We start from the raw sequence: 26,250 nt of genomic DNA, 5'->3' as shown, positions 1-26,250 counted from the left end.
ACTGATACCCCACCAGTTTTCATATTTGATCTAAAATAAACAGTTGAAAATTTAAAGCCAACTGGGTTACACATCTTGAATTTGTGTTCCATAACACATTGACTGGCTTGAGGCTGCCTGCAGGCTTGTTAAGCTGGTGTTCATTCAGGCACAGTACATCACACTACAATATTTCTGAAAGTAGTTCAGCTTTATTTATCACTGGCTGTATGTTTATGTGGAAGGAGGCCAGATATTCACAATATTTAACAGTTAATTGTAGCATAGGTTTATCATTACGTGATTGTGGACGGAAAAGATGGCTGTAATTTAACAGACTCTCTTGAAAGCTTCGCCATCATTGCAAGTTCCTCTGGAAAAGACCTCATGTTCAAGAATATTGGCGGTTTTCTCAAATTTTGGCACTTCAGCTTTGGGTAAAGTTAAATATTGGACACCCCTCCTCCCTCCCTGAAATCTTGATTGTGGTGACAGACTGATCAATCGCACAGCCTGAGGTCTAGGTTATTTCGGATGGTGACAATTTGGTTATGAATTGGCAATGCCAAGTAACATGAAAGTGGAAAAACTGATTGTGGTTACAAATTGACCAATAGCGAAGCCTAATGTTTACATCCATGCCATACTGAAAAATGCAAGGGGGGTCTAATATGTAAGTTTGACCTCAACTTTTTCAATAACTTTGTTTAAGGCTAGTTTACCAGAGTAATTTTAGTGCTGCTCCTGTTTTTGTATATTGGTCCCTATTAGAACTACTTGAATTTTAGTGTCACATTACTGAAATGATGACAGAGTTATTTGTATTTAATGTTGATTTCCACTACTTGTTTCTTCATGTATGAGTCTTCTATCAAGTCATGTTGATGTAATATGTTCACAATTATGGTAGGCCTATTCATATGTATGAAGCCTTCTTGTATTCTTCTGAGGGGAGAGGATGCCAAATACAAATAGTTTCAGAAGATTTTTAGATATCTCTAGTCTCTCATACTTTTCTTTCTGAAGTATCTTTTTCTTTCTGAAGTATCAAGAAAAAGAACTTGATTGGGAAAGTTTCTCAAACTTTTCACTAACACAGTGTCATAAAATTTCTAAACATCTTATTCACAATTGCTTCTACATACACGCCTTCCCAATTTCATTGCAAAAAATTGTAACAACAGGAGAAGGATTTAGTTTGAAGAAGAAAACTGCAGTTAAATGCTACTAATAAAATGTTTCTGAAAATAGATGACAAGTATCTGTTTAAACAAGTTTATGTTACAAGCGCCAAGCTACTTTTATTTAAATGTGTGGTATACCTGTTAAATCAATATATGTTTTACAAGTGCTAGGCTATTGAAACCACTCCTTCATTGACAACGCTACATTTAGCACCAATTTATGTAATTTATGGATTGTAAGGCCTGCAGTATAATATAGGTCGGAGTATGAGATTTTTATGAATCGTTAATTCCAGTTATCTGCTGATGCTTTATTATTCTCTCGCACAATAACGCTACTGTTATTTTCTAGTACCCTACAATCATTATACATAGTACAGATGTCGTCTATTAGATGGTAATTTATGGGCAATGTGTGTCTATGTAAATTACCGAGCCGTCTAGTTACCGGCGTCTATATTATGTATTGTGTTTTTTTTTTTTTTTTTTTTTTTTGCTATAGTAATTGCGGGAATACTAGAAAATGACAATAACACTGAAATAAACTAATTGTATGAAAGAATAATAAATCATCGGCAGCTAAATTAACAATTCATAAAAATGTCACTGTTTCAAATTTATGTAGTTACGATTCATGGAATGGTCCAGTAAACAAATCAGAACTAAAAATTGGTCACATTGAACAAATAACACAATGAATGAGCATGTCTGCAAAAACAATTCATCCCATTTGCACAATATATTACCACTAATTGCCCAAACTGTTATTCTTCACATGTTGGAATGCCAAGTTCCGGAATGATAAACAATGTGACTGGGAGTAACGACACATTACTCGATTTCTATCGTCCATACTTTTCTCACTGTGCTGATTCTCAGAAAACTTGCCCGTGTAAATTCTTTATGTCTCTCGTAACTTTCTCATTTCACATGTTCATGTAGCAACTCAACAAATGCAAGTAAAGTATTCGCTAAAGTTCTGTCCTTTAATAAACCTCACTACTTCGGAACAAAATATCTTTCGCCAAACCAGGGGTCTATCGAGTATCTAGGAAACTCTGCATACTTAACACATACAAGTACACCGCAACCTAAGGCGAACATAAGAAGAAATGATTTATTTTCTCGCTGCGTGTTAATTTTGGAAACGATATTCCGTCACAAAAAAAGTCTTCCCCAAAAGTTATAAATCCGTGTTCTCAATAATCAGTTATCGGGTATATTATTACTGTACAAATACGTATACAGGCGCTTAAACACTATTTAGTACTCACAAAACACACAAACAAGGGAAAGCAGAAAGTTGGAAGGAGTATATAGAGGGTCTATACAAGGGCGATGTACTTGAGGACAATATTATGGAAATGGAAGAGGATGTAGATGAAGATGAAATGGGAGATACGATACTGCGTGAAGAGTTTGACAGAGCAGTGAAACACCTGAGTCGAAACAAGGCCCCCGGAGTAGACAACATTCCATTGGAACTACTAACGGCCTTGGGAGAGCCAGTCCTGACAAAACTCTACCATCTGGTGAGCAAGATGTATGAAACAGGAGAAATACCCTCAGACTTCAAGAAGAATATAATAATTCCAATCCCAAAGAAAGCAGGTGTTGACAGATGTGAAAATTACCGAACTATCACTTTAATAAGTCACAGCGGCAATATACTAACTCGAATTCTTTACAGACGAATGGAAAAACTAGTAGAATCCGACATTGGGGAAAATCATTTTGGATTCCGTAGAAATGTTGGAACACGTGAGGCAATACTGACCCGACGACTTATCTTAGAAGCTAGGTTAAGGAAGGGCAAACCTACGTTTCTAGCATTCGAAGACTTAGAGAAAGCTTTTGACAATGTTGACTGGAAAACTCTCTTTCAAATTCTGAAGGTGGGAGGGGTAAAATACAGGGAGCGAAAGGCTATTTACAATTTGTACAGAAACCAGATGGCAGTTATATGAGTCGAGGGACATGAAAGGGAAGCAGTGGTTGGGAAGGGTTGTAGTCTCTCCCCAATGTTATTCAATCTGTATATTGAGCAAGCAGTGAAGGAAACAAAAGAAACATTCCATGGAGAAGAAATAAAAACTTTGAGGTTCGCCAATGACATTGTAATTCTGTCAGAGACAGCAATGAACTTGAAAGAGAAGTTGAACAGAATGGACAATGTCTTGAAAGGAGGATGTAAGATGAACATCAACAAAAGCAAACGAGGATAATGGAATGTAGTCGAATTAAGTCAGGTGATGCTGAGGGAATTAGATTAGGAAATGAGACACTTAAAGTAGTAAAGGAGTTTTGCTATTTGTGGAGCAAAATAACTGATGATGGTCGAAGTAGAGAGGATATAAAATGTAGACTAGTAATGGCAAGGAAAACGTTTCTGAAGAAGGGAAATTTGTTAACATCGAGTATAGATTTAAGTGTCAGGAAGTCATTTCTGAAAGTATTTGTATGGAGTGTAGCCATGTATGGAAGTGAAACATGGACGATAAATAGTTTGGACAAGAAGAGAATAGAAGCTTTCGAAATGTGGTGCTTCAGAAGAATGCTGAAGGTTAGATGGGTAGATCACATAACTAATGAGGAAGTATTGAATAGGATTGGGGAGAAGAGAAGTGTGTGGCACAACTTGACCAGAAGAAGGGATCGGTTGGTAGGACATGTTCTGAGGCATCAAGGGATCACCAATTTAGTATTAGAGGGCAGTGTGGAGGGTAAAAATCGTAGAGGGAGACCAAGCAGATTCAGAAGAATGTAGGTTGCGGTAGGTACTGGGAGATGAAGAACCTTGCACGGGGTAGAGTAGCATGGAGAGCTGCATCAAACCAGTCTCAGGACTGAAGACCATGACAACAACAACAATTAACACCGGTGTCACGTGACCGAAATCAGAGATGGCCGGAAGTCGCGAGAACGACTCACTGAGGTTGACATCTAGCGGCAGCACTTCATACTACATGATGTGACGTCACGATCCGAGGCAAGGGACGAAAGGAGAAAGACAGGCCGCGGCATGTGCTTCACGAAGGTAGATCTGAAGCTGCTCGCTGGCTCAGCTCAGCAGACGAAATGCGTTTCTAAGCCTGTTAACATGCAGCTGGGCATGTACATATTAACGAGAATTGTATCTACTGCTGGAATCTGCTGTTCTGAAGTCTTACTGATTGACACTACTACAACAAAATTTAATATAATTTCAATACTCGATTTAAATGGTGCCTTGCCTTCCGTATCCGCCTTCCTTCCCCTACACGGCTCCTGTATGAACTGATCCCCTTCCCCCACCTCGTACTGTTCCTCCAACATCTCCACATCCGTTACATTGTCCGCAGGCTTGATCCCCCCACCCCCTGGTTTCCTCCTTCCTCTCCACTCCCCGCCCGTTGCCGCGCCTCTATCGCTGTATCCCTCCCTCTCTCCACCTCCACATCCTCCATCCCTTTCATCAGGGCAATTTCCAGCGCCTCCCCCTCCCGGATGATGAAGTTCGCTGTGACATCTACCCTTCCTTCCAACTATTACCTGGCCTTGTTCCCCCCCCCCCTCCCCAGGGTCCTCTTTTTCCTCTCCCCTCCTTCTCCCAGAGTGGATTTTCCTCCTCCCCCCCCCCTGAGACCCTGCACCCCATCCTTGCCTCTTTCCTTCCCACATCCCTCCCTACCTGGCCCTCTTCAGCGCGCACCCGCCCATCGCCCTCCCTCTCTTCCCCTCCCTTCTTCCGGTCTCCCTGATCTCCTTGCACCTGGCAGATCCTCCGTTTTGATCATTGTCAGTGTGCCACGTCAGTTTTGTGTTTAGTGCTGTTTCTCCTGTGCGTCCAGAGGTGTGATTTTAATTGTGTGCTGCATTGAGGTTCGCTGTCAGTGTTTGTTATGTGCTACGCCATGCGTCAATACTTTTATGTTCCTTTCATACTGTGCCTTGTGTTCTTTTAACTGTCGCAGTGTGTGGTTTTTTGTGTGCGCTACTTTTTTACAGTTTTTATATCCATTTTACAGTCGCCCCTTGTTTTTTGTGTGTTGCCTTCCATGATGTTTCCCCCTTTTTTATATCTATGTTCACCACATTCTCTCCTTTGTATATTTTTAACTGTCTTCTATTGTTTGTTCTATGTCTTTTGGCTGAAGAGCAGCGCATTTGCTGCTGCCAGCCCACCCCAATGAGGAATTGAAATACAATAAAGAAAAAAAAAAGAAAAATTTAAATGATATAGCGACTTGTTTATAGGATTTAGCCTCTTCTGCCTAACTCCATCCATAATGCCAATTCCCACACCTTCCACCTCTCTGCAGGTGCGCCCCAGGGCTTTGTCCTCTCCCCTCTCCTCTATCTCATGTACACGGCAAATATGCCCCAACCCCCCCTCTCTAGTACACCTCTTGCAATATGCCGATGACACCGCATTCCTCGCCCTCGCTCCTACCCTAGGACGGTCCCAACGCCTTCTCCAAAATCACCTTGACGTTTTTGCTACATGGTGTAACCAGTGGCTCCTGAAAATCAATCCTTCCAAGACCCAGGCAATTATCGAAGGTCATGCCACTCGCTCCTTCCGGCTCCTGGATTTCTCCCTAACCGTCTGCGCCTGTCCTGTCTGCCTCACCCCCACCCTCACCTACCTTAGCCTCACCATTGACTGCCACCTCACCTGGATCCCTCATCTCTGCTTCATCCAATCCAAAGCCCACAACTGCCTCCGACTCCTCAAACTCCTATCTGGCCGGACATGGGGGTTGCACCCCTCTACCATCCTCCACACCTATAAATCCTTAATTCTTCCCATCCTCTGATATGCCAGTCCCACCTGGATATCTGCCCCCCCCCCCCAAATTCTATTAGTCCCTCCAGATCCTTGAGTGTCATGCACTCCGTCTCACCTTCCATATACGCCTCCTGTCCCCCACGCGGATCCTCTATGACCTCATTCCTTTCCCACATCTGCTCCTATTGCTCGAACATATCCACATACTCTACACCTCCCGCCGCCTTGATACCCCTCACCCCCTGATTGCTCCACTCCTCTCCCATCCCTGCCCCCTGCCACGTCTTCACTGTTGTGTCCCCCTACCCTCCATCTCTACACTCTTCACCTCCTTTCCCAAGGTGGCTTTCATCAACTCCCCCTCCCGGATGATGCCCTCTCTCCCTCCATTTATCCCTCCTATTAACTCTGGTCCTCACCCCTCTCCTTTCCTCCGTCCTTCCCTGGGCTCCCTCTCCCCCCCTTCCATCATCTTTTTTCCCCGCCTACCCTCTCTCTGCCCCCCTTCTCTCCCCCGAGTCCGTTTGCATTTCCCTCCTCTGTCTTTTCCCATTCCCTCTCGCGTCTGCCCTGCCCCTCCACCCCTTATGAGTCCTCTACCTCCTTCGGTTCCCCCCCTTTTGTTTATCCTCTCCTCCCTCCTTGTTTTCCCCCTCATCTGTCCATGTCCTCCCCCCCCCCCTTAAGCCCTTGGCTATGGTGTGTCATCTATGTGCTGACATTTTAGTGCAGTGTTTACAGTGAGTGTTCAGTGTTGTGTGTCTTTTCCAAAGTGTTGCGAACGGAAATCATACAGTCGCTGGGTGTGATTTTTATATCTCCTGTGAACAGAAACCAGACTGTCGCCATGTTTTTTAATTGTCTGTCTACTATTTTACCTGTCTGCTTCCTGTGTATTTTATTAGCATTGCCAACCCTTTGTTTTATGTTTTAACTTTTCACAATTTTCCGCCGTTTTACAATATAAGTCAGCGTTTTATCGCCTGCTTTTTTGTTTGTTATCGTCTTCTTACGTTTTAAAAAGCCTGTAGGCTGAAGAGCAGTGTACTAAGCTGCTGCCAGCCCGCCCCCTTAGGGGGGAATCGAAATTCAACAAAGGAAAAGAAAAAAGCTGCCTAACTGTCCTTATTACATACAAGAAGTATGCAACTGATAATTGGCAAGATTTTCGTTTTATTACAGCCGTAACAAATTATAAGTAGGCACTCCATAATAGCGGATTCCAGTAGAAGATGCAATTCTCGTCTGTACGTACACACCTAGTTATGAGTTAACAGGTGTAGAAACGTAATTCGTCTGCTGAGTTGAGCGAGTGCAGGACTAACTTCGCGACGAATGCGCTGCGGCCTGTCTTTCTCGTAGACCTCGTCACGATCATAGGAAGCTCATGTTTTAAAGGCCGAGTGAACAGAAGGTAGGTATTCGCGCGTCGTGGCGTACACTTCTTTCTTCCCCCCCCCCCCCCCTCCCACCTTTTCCTAGGTAAGGCGTCCTTACCCCACACAGCAATCAAGTGGCATCGGGAGAGACGTGGAACGCACATACATTTATACATTTTTGTAATACGAATGATTATCTTTTATCCGTGATCGGCTGTTGCGACATATAGCCTATCAGTCATCGTTCACAATTTAGAAGCAACAGTAATTGAAAAATAGTTGCTTTTTCTTCCGTTAAAGTTTTCTCTGTGGAAACTATACTGTATGCTAACAGCATTCTTGTGCCAAAAAACAACAGCTATTAAAGGAATACTGAATACGTGACTGTGCCATATAGGCCACCATTCTCAGTGATTTACAACATTAATTATATTACCACGGTAGGCTTAAATAAGGCCTTATTCCAAAAGCAAACAAGAATTCGGTGAGTCATTATCACAAAGACTTGTACATAGACATGAACCTACATATGGTAGTAACCTATATTTCGCATCGTAATAGTTTTAATTTCGCTGGGATGAAGATGTCAACAAACTACCTTTACCAACGATATAGAAACCGAGATAAATATGCGAGTTTCGTGTCATACACCAAGCGCTAACAGAGAAGCATTTATCAAATTTGAAGGTTGCATACTTGGTTCACAGGAACAACTATACCAGATTAAAGTAATTTATGTGTATAGAGTAAGTATTACATTTTATTTAAAATACCTATATAAATGTATTTAAAGTAATCTCCAGTGTGCCAGAAGTGTATGGTATGGTTTTTATTGTGTTAATTTTGCGAGGAAAGCTTCGATACCATAATACATTCCGCCTTATTTAAAGCACAAACATAATTAACTTCACCACGTACGTTACAACAAATGTTCACTACTATTTAATCTTGAGTGTGTTTGTACAATGGGGGTCACACAACAAATATATCAATTACATAATTACTTTACGTCAGGAGACAGTTCTCAAACGCCATTAAAATGTAGTGAGCACTATAACTTTCCATACTATGCTCACTAATTTGGTGAGTCCATATGGATAACTGCGGGATTAGAATGACGAAAAGTACACGAACTTTATAGCTACGAATATACAATCATATTCCACTCGAGCATGAGTTCCGTTTTAGCTGTTCATCTGTCGTTGCAGCCAGGTACGTACAGTAGCTGTGATATCGATTTCCGGTGAGAAACTGGCACAAGACACCGCGCGCGAGACGACCAAGTACTTCACTCTACGACCGCTATGCCGCGCTTCCCTCACTCTGAGCGACGTCGATAGCGGATCGTTTTTATCTCGTAAACACTGGCGAGCGAAAAAGATATTGGGTACATCCGTTACGGTTGAAAAAAGGAAAGAAATATCGCACATTCGACCTAATGAAATAATTCAGCATGAATCCTGAATGTTTCCAGCATTCCTACAGAACGTCTCAAAAGTGTTTCTTTACTGCGCTTGACAAAGTCCAGAGAAAAGTAACGAAACTGCCATTCGAGGGTGGGATTCCCTCTCTTCTTCATTGAAGAGTTTCACTGCCTGGCCTACTCTCAGGGTGCAACTTCGACGTGGAAGATTCCCGCCGTTTCCTTGCCGTGTTGTCTGCTTGCCGTCCATACTGCTCGCCGTCTGGTGCTCGCCGCCGCCGCCGCCTGGTCGCCGCCTGCCGGTGCTCGCCGCCGTCGCCTGCCGCCTGCCGGTGCTCGCCGCCGCCGTCGCCGCCTGCCGGTCGCCGCCGTCGCCGTCTGCGCCGCCGTTTGGTCGCCGCCTTCCGGTCCTCGCCGCCGCCGTCGCCGCCGCCGCCGCCGCCGTCGCCGCCTGCCGGGGATCGCCGCTGCCGCCTGGTCGCCGCCTGCCGGTGCTCGCTGCCGTCGCCTGCCGCCTGCCGGTGCTCGCCGCCGCCGCCGCCGCCGCCGCCTGCCGGTCGCCGCCGTCGCCGTCTGGTCGCCGCCGCCGCCCTTCTCGCGCGCCGCCGCCATGTCCCAACCCACCACCACCACCACTACCATTTTCACCTCTCCCTCCGCTGCTCCAACCAACATCACATGGAGCTCCTCCTCCACCCCACTTCCCGTCCTTCCTTCTCTCCCTGTCCACCCCACCCCTGCACCACTTTCGGCTGTAACCACCCCCAACTCCTCCTCCCCTATCACTGTCGCCCCATCGACAGCTACTGACTTTACGCCGCTCCCCGCACCGCCTCCGACAGGCTCCAAGCCAGCACGGATCTCTGCTCGACGTTCCACAGTCTCAGTGACACCCACGCCCCCTCCGTCTGCGTCATCCGCTGCTCAGGGTGGTCCTGCCCCCCGCCATCTCCCCCTGCAACCCGTACCCCTGCCCCCTCTCCACCCAGTCGTGCCCACGAAACCTTCAAAGTGCCCGAATGTTGACCCTTCCCCCGCAGTCTCCTCCAAAAAAAACCCCAACCCCCGTAACCCACCCACCCCCATGGACGCGGCTCTGACCCCCGCCCCCGCCCCGCCTGCCACCCACACCTTTGTCCTCTCCAATCCTGACCCTCAATTCCTTGATGCCCGCTCCCTCACCCTCGCCATCCGGAAATACTACCCCAATGCTCCCATCTCCCAACTGATTCCTCGCAAGGACTCGGTCCTCATCAAATCCCCCAGTGCTTCCCTCCACACCGATCTCCTCTCCTGCATCCCCCATATCCAATTTGGCCAACGTGCAACCCTCACCCCCTACCACACCCCGTCCTCTCCCCATCAGCCTCAACCTCCCCGGCGTCCGCCAACCTTCACCGCTGTGATCACGAAGCTTAGCCCCGTGATCACGGAGGCTGAGGTGTTGGCGGAACTCAACTCCTGGCCTCAGCACACCCGGCCCGAATCCAACACCACTCCTTATGTGGTCCTTGCCTCTCCAAACCTCCTTGGGCGCATCACTGTGGATGTCCTTGACCTCATTGGCAGTGACCATGCTCCTGTCCTCCTCACTATCTCTAACGGTCGCCATCCCCGCCATGCTCCTCGCCCTGACGTCCCTCCTAAACTTGTCCATGATTACTCCCGTGCCAACTGGGATGTCTACCGGGATTCCATTCACACCCAGGTTGACGGCCACGACCTTACCCTCCAGTCTCCTGATGACATCCGTCTGGTGGCCTCCTTCCTCTCCCACCGCCCCTCCTATGTTACCATCCATCATGCCAATTCCCACACCTTCTACCCCTCTGCCGGTGTGCCCCAGGGCTCTGTCCTCTCCCCTCTCCTCTACCTCCTGTACACGGCAGATATGCCCCAACCCCCCCCCCCCCCCAGTACACCTCTTGCAATATGCTGATGACACTGCATTCCTCGCCCTCGCTCCTACCCTCCAACGGTCCCAACGCCTTCTCCAGAATCACCTTGACCTTTTTGCTGCATGGTGTAACCAATGGCTCCTGAAACTCAATCCTTCCAAGACCCAGGCAATCATCGTAGGTCATACCACTCGCTCCTTCCGGCTCCTGGATTTCTCCCTTACTGTCTGTGCACATCCTGTCCGCCTCACCCCCACCCTCACCTACCTTGGCCTCACCATTGACCGTCACCTCACCTGGATACCTCATCTCCGCTCCATCCAATCCAAAGCCCACAACCGCCTCCGACTCCTCAAACTCCTCTCTGGCCGGTCATGGGGGTTGCACCCCTCTACCATCCTCCACACCTACAAATCCTTCATCCGTCCCATCCTCTCTTATGCCAGTCCTGCCTGGATATCTGCACCCCCCAAATTCTATCAGTCCCTCCAGATCCTTGAGTGTCATGCACTCCGCCTCGCCTTCCGTATCCACCTCCCGTCCCCCACGCGGATCCTCTATGATCTCATTCCTTTCCCCCATCTGCTCCTATTCCTCGAACATATCCGCATCCTCTACACCTCCCGCTGTCTTGAACCCCCTCATCCCCTGGTTGCTCCTCTCCTCTCCCATCCCCGCCCCCTGCCACGTCTTCACCGTTGTGTCCCCCCTACCCTCCATCTCTACACCCTCCATCTCCTTTCCCAAGGTGGCTTCCATCAACTCCCCCTCCCGGATGATGCCCTCTCTCCCTCCATTTATCCTTCCTATCAACTCTGATCCTCAATCCCCCTCCTTTCCTCTGTCCTTTCCCTGGGCTCCCTCTTCCCCCCCCCCCTTCCGTCCAGTTTTCTCCCCACTAAACATCTCCCTACCTCCCTTCTCCCCCCAGTCCTTTTGTATTCCCCTCCTCTGCCTACCCCACTCCCTGTCGCGTCTGCCCCCCACCCCTCTTACGGGTCCTCATCCTCCTTCAGCTCCTTTTCCGGCTCCCCCCTTCGCTTTTACTCTCCTTTCCCCCCTTTTTTTGTTTTCCCATCTTCTGTCCAGTTTCCCCCCACCTGCTCTCGACTGTGGTGTCACATTTGCCAACTTCTTAGTGCAGTGTTCCAGTGACTATTCAGTGTTGTTTGTCTTTCTCGTGTTGCGAACAGAAACCATGCTGTCGCTAGGTGTGAATTTTATGTCCTTTGCGAACAGAATCCAGACTGTCGCCGTGTTTTTTTTAATTGTCTATTGTTTTCCCTGTCTGCTTCGTATGTATTTTTATTAGCGTCATCATCCCTGTGTTGTTGTTTTAAGTTCCACGATTTCTTTTCGCCTTGTTACTCTCTAAGTCTCCGATATTATTGCCTGTTTTTTATTATTTGTTCTCTTGATCTTTGTCACAACATCTGTCGGCTGAAGAGCGGCATACTAAGCTGCTGCCAGCCCGCCCCCTTCGGGGGGAATTGAAATTCAATAAATGAAAAAAAAAAAAAAAAAAAAAACCAAACTGCAATGTTCTGATCACAATTCCTATTTTTCATATAATTTTCATTTGAATGTAACATTGCTGATTTTGTGAGAGATATTCAAAATATTATGACACTTTTCCAAAATCTGATTATCCGTAAATATTTCACTGCTGAAAACCAGAAATTCCTCATTATAGGACGTAGTTCGTCACCATATGATAGAGATTTTGTCCTTGTAGATAGGAACAAAATATCCTTTCACACTGAAAACTGGATTTCAGCCATTTCCAGCGCCAAGGACAGTAGATTCCTTCTCCATAAAACAGTACCAGAGGGTTTCAGGGACCTTAGCACACTAGACCACGGGATGTACATACGCTCATTCAGAATAATTGAGTACGTCTGGTTACAAATGTCACCTGACAACCCAACCACATTCAGGGGAAGGAAAATATCGTAACAATCAGCAACCGTGGGTTTGTCAAAGCATCGCAAAGAAGCCTAAAGGTGCTAGAAAAAGAAACCTGCTGCTATACGTTTAAGTTCTCCCTGTCCAAGATGCTACTCCAGGCGGGTGTAAAATGTATGTTCGCAGTGGAAAATAATAAAGGTTAAAATGAAGATTTGGCCCTGTCTGACTACCCACTGAAGCAGATCTTAGGATCTCTTAATCCTATAAATTACAATCTAAACATAAATGAATGATGAAGGCAACTAATCCTACTAAATGATAAACGCTGTTCCTGCTTATATATTTATTGTAGATTAAAAAAACCTTTATATTACAAAGTTTACATTCCCTAAGTAAAAATACTGATTAGTTGCCCAACTCTGCCCCTTAATATGACTGCGCGATCAAAATATCAATAACACGAAATGACTGACACCATCTAGGTACCAAACACTAGAAGACACTAATTTCCAAGGTGATCTACGGTAGTGGGAACCTCAGTGGAAATAAACTAACGTGATCACATCTGTTTAGCTTTTATAGACCCAATTAGCCAAAGCAATTTGCGATTTCACCGTATATACTGCGTCCGGTGCGTCGAAGTGATGGTTCTCGTATTCGTCTGCGACAATGGAAGAACTCCTGCCACAAATAAACTCTTTCAAACACTAGGATGGCAGAAAGCGATCCTCTGACTAATATACTCTAGTAATGTCTTCTCCTCTCTGTGTTCTACAGACGAGAAACGCGAACTCCCGACCACAACGACGGAGTTCAGATAACATCTCAACGTAAGTATAGGCAGAGGAAGTGCTCTCAATTACTGAACGCTACGTACTCAATGACGACTTCCAACCTGGAGGTGAAGCCCAGAATCGTATAGGTTCGCAACAGTACAGTTCCTAACTGTTCTAACTATAAGCTCTACTGAGAGCAAAGACAGCAAGTCCGTCTGTACCAACAAAAGCTGATATCAAACAACCGTCACACATAGGCGCTCACAACGGATGACCACGTCTCTCCAGCACTGGCTTCCCAGCAAGGCTCAGCTCCCCACCGTCGTAATTCCTAAAACGAATCATATTCCCGAAACCACGGAATATTCTCCCTCTCTATAGATTCTTCCGAACGCCGACCAACCTTATTTTAGTCTTTTGTGGTCCAGCGCGGAAAGTTTGCGAGGAAAAACCGATATTCGTACAATGGTACGCATCTGAGTAAAAATCGTTGGAAATAACCCAGCCTGCATGGTTTCCGAGGTGATGCTTCCTCATTCCTGTCAGCTGCGTTCAAGATTTTCGTAGTTTCCGAAGTATAATCCTTCCCGACTAGCTACAAACCGGCCGGTCGCGTGTCTATTATGCCCCAGTGCTCAGGTGTCCCAACGTCTGTCTTGCTACTTCTGTGTTTAAGCAGGACCAACATACCTGTGTCGGCCTTCCACCCAGGGCGTGAGTTCCGTCTGCGTTTCGTTTCCACTGTTGTTCCAACCTCTACTAGTATGATAATAAAGACACTCCGTCACCTTTCATGCAATAAACGTTAACAATTATTTGCAAGGCGTATGTGACAATGTCAGTCTCCTTTAAATACTCATAAATACGATGTACTACCTATCAAATAATACCTAATGTGGTTGTAGATCATGGCAAAGTATGTGGATGAGTGCTTGTTAGGTGCGAAATTATAGCTACCTTACAATACTCCCACTTAACGAACTAACTGCTTCTAACCAGTCTCAGGACTGAAGATCACAACAACAACGAACTATTTTGTACTAGGATTAGGTTACTGTTATAGTATTATCTCATCCAATACAAAATCATATGACCATCAATTGTCTGTAAAAGCGAACTAATAAGAATATGAGGGCAGAGGAACATTTGAATTATGATACGTTCTTCTACAGTCATTCTGCATTCATTCATGGGTTTACTGCCGTAAATTTACTTATTACATATTTATTATAATCTGTCTACCCCTTATTTTTGGAACAATGTTCCAAGACATGACAACATAACTAACATTACAAGAAATTTCTTTATGCCCTTTCAAAAATGGCAGTTCCCATCTTTCTTTAGACTTAAGGCCCACACCCTAAGACATAGGTTGAGGCAATAAATATTAAAGTATCCTAATCTTTCCAAAGTGTTCATCCAATAAATTACATGGTCTTCATTTAGCCATTGCTATTCAAAACAAGCAGTTACATCAATTATTCAAAAGGTTATCTATTGTTCATTATACAAATATAAAAGTCTATGAAACATTCTGCATAATTCATAATTGGTCATATTTATGCTCTTGGCCTACATCACAAAAAAAAACATCATTTCACAAACTGTTTGACCAAGTCTAGTGTTACACTAACGTGTATACTCTTTAAACATTTCCAAAATTTTATCTTCCAAAGCGTTCTTTGACGAACTGCATTTACATTTACTGTGACAACTAATATTTGTAATAAGAGTTCGTTCGACCAGCAATTTTAACTAATGTGTTTGTTCACAATGTGTTAAATGTAATACATAAAAACATTAAAAACCCATAACATTAATAAAGACATGACAAACAATAATTTTACATAAATACATATACAAATACAATTCTGGAAATGCAGTGAGAACATCACATCAGTATCAAAGATAATGTCAAACAATATTTTTACATGAAAACATACACAAATATTTTCTTAAGATTACCCTGAAAAATAAGTACAAGAAGTTTACATGATGATAGATATCGGAAACTGTTAGTCTGTGGGTGAAGCTGTTCAGTGTTCACAACATTATGCACCCTTTTTTTATCAAGAGTCACACACTGATTCGGATTTCACAACAAACTTTCATCTTCATTTGTGTACAGGAATGGAAGCTACACTATTTTTTTTTCTTTTTAAGTTTTGGACGCAAAGATGATTTGAGATGGGATACGTTGCCTTTACAAGTCAGTCTTTGGACCCTTAGTAAATTGCTGATCTCGTCAGATTACCAGTCTCTCGTAGAATTGATGATGTGGAAGGATCCTCGGATTATACAGCCAGGTAAGTGGGTGTGTGATTTGAAACAGCCAAGTTTTCGTCGAATTTGCACACAATGTGAGGGAGGTACAGTCAGGTAAGATCGTTATAGGTCACCTAGAGTTCTTCTGCGTCGGCTAAGAGAAGTGTAATTGTGCCTAGTCTTCAGTTATTCGTGTCGCTTCTTTCTCTTGATATAACTATTGCATTTTGGATGAGTATATCGGTAATTGTGACAAGTAGGTTATCTGTTTGGTGACACTATACATGGAACTTGAGTCGTGACTGTATTATGTGTACAATTGGATTATTTCGTCTCCATCGTGTAGTACAACAGTGGAGACAAGTCAGTAGTTGCCGTTTAAATATCACCTCGGCTGCGCTGGCCACATTACCTGGCGCCATTGTCTGCTGCCCGGGCGAGGTTTTCAGGCCTCTTATGAATAGCCCACGTCCTCATATTCACTGCGACATGACTGATGGCGCCCCTTGCTCCTGGACCGTTCCGTCCACTCATGGTGTTGTTGCTGTTAGTGTGTCACACAAAGTTTTTTTTGCGCCCCTGAGCTCACTAATGCCCACAATTAGTTTCCAATTTACAACAAATACTATACAATACATAACACAATTTATTGACATTTATGAAATATAAAATTTTAAGATGCACTCACTAGTGAGGTCATTTACCTTTACATTTGTTATTGTTCTATTTGTATTATTAGCCAACAGGTCGAAAGCCGCACTCTTACCTATCGCCATCCCAACGACATCATCCACACCTCGTCCTTCCTTCAGAAGGTAATTACTGATGCTGTGGAGTCCCATGTTCCAACTAAAACCATCCACCCCCACTGTCCCACTCTCCCTCCGTGAGCTGTCCTCCTCCTCTGTGAATCCCGCCGCCTCTATCGCTCCTTCCTGCGCACTCGTGACAGGGATACACTCCAACGCCACCAGCAAATACAGCGACACATACGGAACCTTATTACAGCAAAGAAACGCCGGGACTGACGCCAGACCAGCACACGACTCAACGCCACCCTCCCTATCAACTCCTCCAAGTACTGGACCGCCTTCCATCGCCTTACTGGTTCCCATTCCACTCCCCACTATCCCCTTCTCCATAACGACCACCCCCTTCCTGACAACCTCAGCAAGGCCAACCACTTCGCTTCCCACCTTTCTGAGGCCTTCTCCATCCCAGATGATCCCCACTTCGATTATTCTCTTTTCCCCACTATCATGTAATGTGTCGATACCTAGGTCGCTCCACTTGCTCCTAGTCTCTAGTACTTGGGGCAGTTGCCCCCCTCTGACATCAGCACTCCAATCACAGCACAAGACATTAAACTTATCCTCCGGCCCAAATGCAACATGGCCCCTGGTCACAACTGTGTCACCGACTGCCACCTAAGAGAAAGGCCCTTTTCCTTCCTGACTGTCCTTGCCCATCTCTATAACGTCATCCTCTCTACCGGCTTCTACCCTGACCTGTGGAAGACCTCCCGCATCCTCTTATTCCTCAAACCCAACAAACACCCTTCCATCGCCTCTTCCTATCATCCCACCTGCCTCACCTCCATCTTCAGTAAGGTCTTCGAATACATCATCTCCCACCGTATCCATCAGCACCTTAATCAACACCACCTCCTCCCCCTTATCCGGTGTGGCTTCTGACTCTCCTTCTCCACTGCACACCAACTCCTTAACCTCCTTCAACTTTTGTCCCTCCAGCTTAACTCCCGATGCTTCGCTCTCGATCTCCAAAATGCCTATAACCGTGTATGGCATCCTGGTCTCCTCTTTAAACTCCAAACCTACGCCCTGCCTATCAATTTTGCCCATCTGGTTGCTTCCTTCCTCTCGCACCATCCTTCCTATGTCACCCTCCACAACACCAACTCCTGTATCTTTTATCCCACTGCTGGTGTCCCCAAGGGCTCTGTTCTCTCCCCTCTCCCTTATCTCTTGTATGCAGCTGATACGCCCAAGCCACCCCCACCTGTGCACCTTCTCCAGTATGCTTATGACACCACCTTCCTGGCTCTCTATCCTACCCTTCAATGGTTCCAACACATCCTCCAAACCCACCTTGACCAGTTCACCACTTGGTGTAACCAGTGGTTCCTCCATCTCAACCCCTCCAAAACTCAGGCAATCATCAAAGGCCGCACCCGCCACTCCTTCCATCTCCATGATTCCCACCTCACCCTTTATGGTCGTCCCATCCAGCTCACCCCCGCCCTGAGATGCCTTGGCCTCACCCTCGACCATCACCTCACCTGGACCCCTCACCTCCTGACCATCCAGCAGAAAGCCCATTCCCACCTTCATCTCCTGAAACTCCTGTCTGGCCGGACATAGCGATTGCATGCTTCCACCATCCTCCACACCTACAAATCCCTCATCCGTCCTACCGTCTGTTATGCCAGCATTGCCTGGATCTCGGCACCATCCACTTTTACAAGTCCCTCCAAATCCTCAAAGGTCATGGGCTCCACCTTGCCTTCCGTATCCGCCTTCCTTCCCCCACACGGCTCCTGTATGAACTCATCCCCTTCCCACACCTCCTCCTTTTCCTCCAACATCTCTGCATCCCTTACACTGTCTGCAGGCTTGATCCCCCCACCCCCTGGTTTCCTCCTTCCTCTCCACCCCCACCCATTGCCGCGCCTCTATCGTTGTATCCCTCCCTCTCTCCACCTCCACACCATCCATCTCCTTCATCAAGGCAATCTCCAGCGCCTTCCCCTCACGGATAATGAACTTCGCTGTGACATATACCCTTCCTTCCAGCTATAACCCATCCTTGTTCCCCCCGCCCCAGCGCCCCATTTTTCCTCTCCCCTCCTTCTCACAGAGCGGATTTTCCTCCTTCCCCCTGAGACTCTGCACCCCATCCTCACCTCTTTCCCTCCCACATCCCACTCTTCCTGGCCCTCTTTGGCATGCCCCCCACCAATCTCCCCCCTCTCTTCTCCTCCCTCCCTTCTTCCCTTCTCCCTCATCTTCTTGCACCTGGTGGATCCTCCATTTTGATCATCATCATCAGTGTGCCACATCAATGTTGTGTTTGGTGCTGTTCTCCTGTGCATAGAGAGGAAGCACGCCAGGGGCTGCCTTACAACTCTGAATGGGCGGCGGTGAGTCAGCAGGGTTGGAGACCATTGAGTCAACTGCTGACACATCCTGACGTCGTCACAACTGCACAGCCGTACAAGGCCGACACACAGCAGTGCTCTGCATAGGTCGCTGAGGCAGCCATTCCGCGCCAAGCCATTTTGCAAACAGCGAAATGGTGTCCTCAGTATTGTGGGACCTAGTGATGGAGATTGAGAGGAACGGGGGCGCTGTAGCTGGAAATAATAAATACGGCGTATCCTGACAGTTTCCATTCTTGTACAAAATTCCTCTTCAGTAGTGTTAGAGGCCCTTTCCTGTTCCTTATCTATATAAACGATTTGGGAGACAATCTGAGCAGATGTTGTAGGTAGTTTGCAGACAACGCTGTCGTTTATCGACTAATAAAGTTATTAGCAGATGAAAACAAATTACAAAGCGATTTCGAAATGATATCTGAATGGTGCGAAAATTGGCAGTTGACCCTAAATAACGAAAAGTGTGAGGTCATCCACATGATTGCTGGAAGAAATCTATTAAACTTCGGTTACATGATAAATCATTCAAATCTAAAGGCCATAAATTCAACTAAATACCTTGGAATTACAGTCACGAAAAACTTGAATTGGAAGGAACACATAGAAAATGTTGTGGGGAATACTGCTGCACAGTGTAGGATCCTGACAAGATAAAATTGATGGAGTACACCGAAAGAGTCGAAAGAAGGCAGCACGTTTTGCATTATCGCGAAATGTGGGAGAGAGTGTCACTGAAATGATACAGTATTTGGGCTGGATATCATTCCAACAAAGGCATTTTTCGTTGTGACGGAATCTTCTCACGAAATTCCAGTCACCAACTTCCTCTTCCAAATGCGAAAAATTTTGTTGAGAACGATCTACATATGGAGAAACGATCACCACGATAAAATAAGGAAAATCAGATCTCGCATGGAAAGATATAGGTGTTCGTTCTTTCCGCGTACTGTATGAAACTGGAATAATAGAGAATTGTGAAGATGGTTCGATGAACCCTCTGCCAGGCACTTAAATGTGATTTGCAAAGTGTCCATGAAGATGCAGCTGTAGATGTAGAAGTGTCAGCCGCCCTGCTCACAATGAAATGCCAGCAGCAACCAGACCTCGATGCACTCAGCTGCAGTAAAATATCCAAATGTCTCTTCATAAAGGAACAGGCTGGCAGTGTGAAGAACCTTGTCGACACACATTCCCATCTGTCTAGTTTGGCTGATCTATGTTAACAGGCCACTGGAAGACCGAGGTACTGTCTTTTACGTTCGCAAACAACTCAACAATAAAAACATATGGCAGACATCACCAAAATATGGTCATGGACTGCGCCTCACATTCGTGTTGACTGTGGCTGATGTCAACAAGCCAATCCCAGGTGCGGATTTCGACGACCACTACAACTTATAAGCAGACATCCCAAACGCCCAGCTGATTGATTTGACGACAAATCTGCACCTCAGTGACAGCCAGCAGTAGGAGGACAAGGGTGGCACCAACGCGTTTTCTTTTTTTAGTGCAGATTGCCTACATCAGTGGCAGGTATCCACTCAGGTGCAAACCTTTTGTTCTCATCTGATTGCCAAGCCATTAACTTATTGTTCCCCTTTGATTAAGTAGTCCTTAACCCATTGTTCTACTAAAAGGATCTTTCCTTTTGACTGACAGGTCCTTAACCTATTGTTCTGCTAAAAGGATCTTTCCTTTTGATTGACAGGTTCTTAACATATAGTTCACCTGCCCTCTCCCCCCCCCCCCCCCCCCCCCCCAGGAAACATCCAGGCCTCGCTGCTACGGATACACTTCCAGGTCTCACTTAATGAAATAGCCCCTCTTACTAATATCACTTTGATCGACTAATTAATTATATTGATCAATTAATTAACCTCTCCCCCTCTGGTAAACCCATTCCTCTGCCACCCTCCCTCCTGGAAATTGGCAGGAAAAAACTCAGTTGATTGGTCATTTGGAAGGAATTCGATTGCAGTGTGTGGAATATTGTTCAGACAATTTAGACAATGTATAGAATATTGTTTAATTATTTATAGCAGTTTAAGGAATATAGTTCATTTATTTAATTAAATTTTTTTTCCAAAAATCGATTGCAGTGTATGGAATATTGTATAAACAATTTAGACAATGTGTGGAATATTGTTTATTTAAACATTTATTGGGATTCAAGGCAGTGTATAGAATATAGCATATTTATTTATTTAAAGAATTTTTCAGGAAATCGATCCCGCCGCTTCCACCACTCCCACTCCCCTCGCCTACCTGAAAACTGGCGGCTCTGTGGTGCAGAGGAAGGATCTCACAAAGGGAAATTCAAGGTTACATTGTTTATTTATACAAAAAAATCAGTTAGTGTGGGCTGGATTACTCTTGCTCACCATTCTCTGCTGTTTCGAAAGCTGCAGGTCTGGCAAGAAGTAATTAAATCGATCGCCTTTCTTTTTATTACAGTCGTGCAAGGAATACTGTCATGGAACTCACATGACACATAATTACACAGTAAAAAACGATAGTGAAGCATGCACCGTCCACTGTCTGCTCTCCACTGAACCACACATAGCATCACCGAACACGTTCCCAGGAGTTGGGATTCATTGGCGGCCCCCGCAGAGCGACGACGCGGCCGTCAGCCGCTTAACTACACAAGGGTGTCAGTTTAGGTCCCACAATCATGAGGCGGCAGCATCCCTTTCATACGTGACACCTGAGAAATACCTGCCGAAAGAACTGTCTACCTAGACACTGTTGCTGGTGCGATAATGCATAGCCCTTGTACCTGCAGTCCAGTGTGACGTTCGCGTAGCAGATCACCTTCAGCAAGATGTTTGCATAGCGGCTCATCCTCGTAGGTGCAGCTAAAAAGTTGTCAGTGTTATACTGACGTCACACGTCTACGTAAATAACAGCCAAGTGTCCATCTGGGTGTGCTATAGAAACTTTTGCAATGCTCCCCAGAATGACACAGGGTGGATTCTTCCTAGCAATACTAACGGGACAGCACGTCAGTCCCTTCCAGAAAATCTTAAAGTCTCGCAGAAATATTTAACGATAGCTTTTGTTGTTGTTGTTGGAGCTTTCATGAAGTCTCAGCTTATCTGCATGGATATTCTTGTCCTAACAGAACCTGCTTACGAGAACACCCCAAAATAACATCGACTGAATTCTTCCTTAAGGTCCTAATGATGCATCATGTGTTCCCTTCCTGGAAATCGTGACGTCTTCTTTTCAACATACGTCTCAGAAACAGTATATGTTATCACTGCTAAAAGCCTTCCTCATGTATGTGCACACTCACGAAAGAGAGCACTGTCTAATCACAGCTAGGGAAATCAGAACAATTACGCAAACAGAATTCAAAGCACTGTCCTACAGAAGAGAAAAATGGCGGGAATTTTCGATGTCCTGCAGCTACTGGTCTGGAGATGTCCTAAGGCTTGATGAGTGACAGCATCCCCGCGAGAGATGGATGGTCTACTTCAACTTGTATTTGAACACTTGCTTTCTCAGAACTTTCCATAGATACCTTGCCTCCATCTTGTTCAAACCAATTTGTTGAGGCTCCTGTGGCTTAGCACATAGGATGTCTTATGAATGAATGGAGTATTCTGATTGGCTCTTACTGAATTTACCCACCAAATTACTGATGCTGCCGGTGTGGGAGTACCGCCCGCCACTTTTTTCTGCAGACGAGATTTTCAGCACTAAAACTATTTTGCATAGATCGCCATTTTGCGCTGACAGTGAAACCCCGCAATAGTGGTATACAGATCATCAAATACATTGCACGTACTCACTGTGCTGCTGTGTAGTGCTGAAAGAGGAAACTGCCACCATAAACGCGGCCCATGTCTGCAGCTGCAGAAGAACATGTTAGCCAGAGAGAGGCCAGCCGGCCGTGAATATCCCAGGAGGATCTGAGAGGTAGGAGTTAAAACGCTACCAATAGTCCTAGCGCCAACACTCGTCGTAATGAATCTTCTCAAATTTTCCACAGAGTGTAAATGTGAAACACACAGCTCGATGGCAACTCAATGCAAACATGATATTAGTTCACTGTTCACCCATCCAGAGGGAGCTGCGAGACAAATCTTCATAAGCCAGAAGCTTTCTCGGATTCTCTGAACTGGCGTGCAAAGGATGGGCAAGCCCCAGCTCAGAACAAAGGCATCCACTGAGATGCTGTTCCCGGCCCCGACCTGCTTGCTTGCTGCTGTGGTTTCTACGGTCATCTCCAGACTCACAAGAATATTGGAAACCTGTCACATATTTATCAATGTAACTACAATTAAATATTCGGACTGCTGCCGCAGTCTGACACTGAGGAATGTAATGAAAATGTCTCGTCTTGGCGGCTGTGGTTCTGGAACGAATTTCAATATTTATAACGCACATGCACATATACAGAAAACAAAGCAAACGCGCTGCAAAAGTTGGAATATGTGGGTGGAGGCGACTGGATTCAATCCGCTGCAGTGCTGTACTACGAGGGCTATCCACAAAGTACATTACGTTTTCGTTTGTGTCCGTTAGGGGCGGGGCTAGCGCGGCCATCTTGGTGTCATGACATTCCGCGCTCAGTCGGCATCCTGCCGTGCTAGTGAAAGGTTTGTGCTGTACTCCGTTGAGTTACTGTGACGGTTTGAAATGTCAGCGTTAATTGAAAATGCCGCGAAGTGTGAAGTGCATGCTGTAATAAGGTTTCTGACTGCAAAAAACTGTACACCGATAGAAATCTATCTAACGTTAATTGAAAATGCCGCGAAGTGTGAAGTGCATGCTGTAATAAGGTTTCTGACTGCAAAAAACTGTACACCGATAGAAATCTATCGGCAGATTTGTGAAGTGTATGGGGACAACATAATCACTGAAGGTGGAGTGCGTCAATGGGTCATAAAATTTAAAAATGGTCGAACTAACGTTCACGACGAAGAGCGAAGTGGAAGACCCAGCATAGTGACTGCCGAACTTGTCGAAAAAGTCGATGCCGCGGTCCGTGAAACCCGTAATTTCACAATAACGGAACTCTCTATGAGTTATCCACAAATTTCACGAAGTTTGTTGCACGAAATCATTACCGAAAAGCTTGGTTACCACAAGTTTTGTGCAAGATGGATACCAAAAACCTTGACAGAGATTCACAAAAATCAGCGAATGGCTGCAGCGTTAAGGTTTTTGGACGCTTACGAGAAAGATGGCGACTTATTACTCGATCGCATCGTTACTGGTGACGAAACATGGGTTAAGCATGTGAACTGCGAGACAAAATTGCAGTCAATGCAATGGGGGCACACAAATTCCCCCCAAAAACCGAAGAAATGCATGCAGACAATGTCGGCAAGGAAGGTGATGGCGACTGTCTTTTGGGACAAAAAATGGTTCAAATGGCTCTGAGCAGTATGCGACTTAACTTCTGAGGTCATCAGTCGCCTAGAACTTAGAACTAATTAAACCTAACTAAACTAAGGACATCACACACATCCATGCCCGAGGCAGGATTCGAACCTGAGACGGTAGCGTTCGCTCGGCTCCAGACTGTAGCGCCTAGAACCGCACGGCCACTACGGCCGGCTTTTTTGGGACAGAAAAGGTGTGATTTTTGTGGATTACCTGAAAAGAGGCACTACAATAAACTCTCAAAGGTATTGCCAAACTCCGCACAACCTCAGAATAGCAATGCAAAGAAAGTGCAGCGGAAAGTTGGGCTCAAAGATCTTGCTGATTCACGACAACGCCCGAGCCCACACGGCAAATGCCACTCGTGAAGTTCTCGAATCTTTTAAGTGGGAGCTGTTTCCTCATCCGCCGTACAGTCCCGACCTGGCACCGAGCGACTTCCCAGCAATGAAGAAGTGGTTGGCTATGCAGCGTTTTGATGACGACGCACAGCTTCAAGAAGAGATAACCACGTGGTTGAAGGCGCAGGCGGCCGAATTTTACGACGAAGGAATTTCCAAGCTCGTCCATTGCTACGATAAGTGCCTTAATTTAAATGGAAGCTATGTAGAAAAGTAGTATTTAAGTGTGGCTTCCATCTGTATATAATTAAAAAAATTCCAATTCTTTATTTATTTTTAATTCCAAAACGTAATGTACTTTGCGGATAGCCCTCGTATGCCACCCGATCAGAAAAATAGTGCATTTTGCTCTTGGTGTTGGCAGCTGTACTACATTTACAAGCTATTTTAGAACACGGAACGACAAGTGATGTTGTGATCGTATGGGTAGAAGTCACATAAAATCGATAGAACTACGAAAAATCGTGGAAAATTGAGGGAAAATACACCGAAATGTGGGAAAATTGAGGAAGCACTTGCGTGTCTTCTGGTTGGCTCAGAACAATTCTTGTACATGGGAACAAGTATGCGTCAGCAAGAAGAATCCGAGAGAACGTCAACATGGAAGCGAAGGGAACCAGGGAAACTGTCATTTTTTCCTGTCGAGGCAGCACTCTACTGTATTTCTATTGAGGTAACAGAGAAACACGCGAGTTGATTACTGTATTTGACGCTTTTCAGGAAAACAGAGTACCATCTGCCTCTAAACTTACATGCATCTGCGTTAAAGGATAACAGAGAGTGATCGGTTGAGATGGGGCTGTAACGAGGTATGATTTAATGACAGAATGAAGATGCATTCTAGAGAAGGGGAAGGAGATGTTGCTGCAGGTCATTTGACCATTTTTTCCGCTTTTCTATCAGGATGCGTCAGTCGTGTGACAGCCTGAATTCGACTCATATACAACCACGTGGTCTGTGTGTGACTTAGAGCACTGTCTACTTGCGATCGTTAACAGCAAACCTCTCAGTCATTAGAGGATTTCCATCTCATGTGTGACGAAACGTGACCATCTTGTTTCATGAACGACGATTTATGTGACATACTCCATTCCCCTGTCGCATCTTGGGTATAAAATGGAGACTTCAGTTTCATATCTAAGGTGATTCTAAGTTAGTTACAGGTGTATGTAAGGTACTTCAATCCCCATGTGTACACCTGCTTGACAGATCTCCTGTTTACAGAGTTAGTGGCGGAATGACGTGTGATTTCACATGTCAAACGCCTCTGCTATGAATTTATCTCTTTCCTTGAAAGAGATATTCTCTGTTACTAACGATAATTTCATTAAGGACTGATGAGAGAATAGCGTAATTTCCGAACCGTTACCTGGTTTTAAATGCAGAAACGTGTAGCCTTTTGAGTGTGTGTGTTTATGACCCCTCTTACCAGTACCCTCCTGGCACTGATCCCAGACACTAGAACAATACTTTAAAACTGATATCGTAGTTCATTTGCGTAAAATGCTTCGAACTCCATCTGTCTGGAGCTCCATCAAACATAATGGCCACTCATTTCCTGTTCTTCTTAACCATTTGCTACTACATCACAACACTTTCAAATATGCTACTACACGCCGATAAGGGGTGCTAATCTCCTCAACATGCGTGCATCTGGAGAAATCTTGTGCACTTGGATGGGGGAGGACTCGGAA

The sequence above is a fragment of the Schistocerca americana genome, chromosome 4, assembly GCF_021461395.2.
Source record: "Schistocerca americana isolate TAMUIC-IGC-003095 chromosome 4, iqSchAmer2.1, whole genome shotgun sequence".
Taxonomy (NCBI): domain Eukaryota; kingdom Metazoa; phylum Arthropoda; class Insecta; order Orthoptera; family Acrididae; genus Schistocerca; species Schistocerca americana.
The sequence above is the reverse complement of the archived record's forward strand: the minus strand, read 5'-3'. Positions refer to the sequence as shown.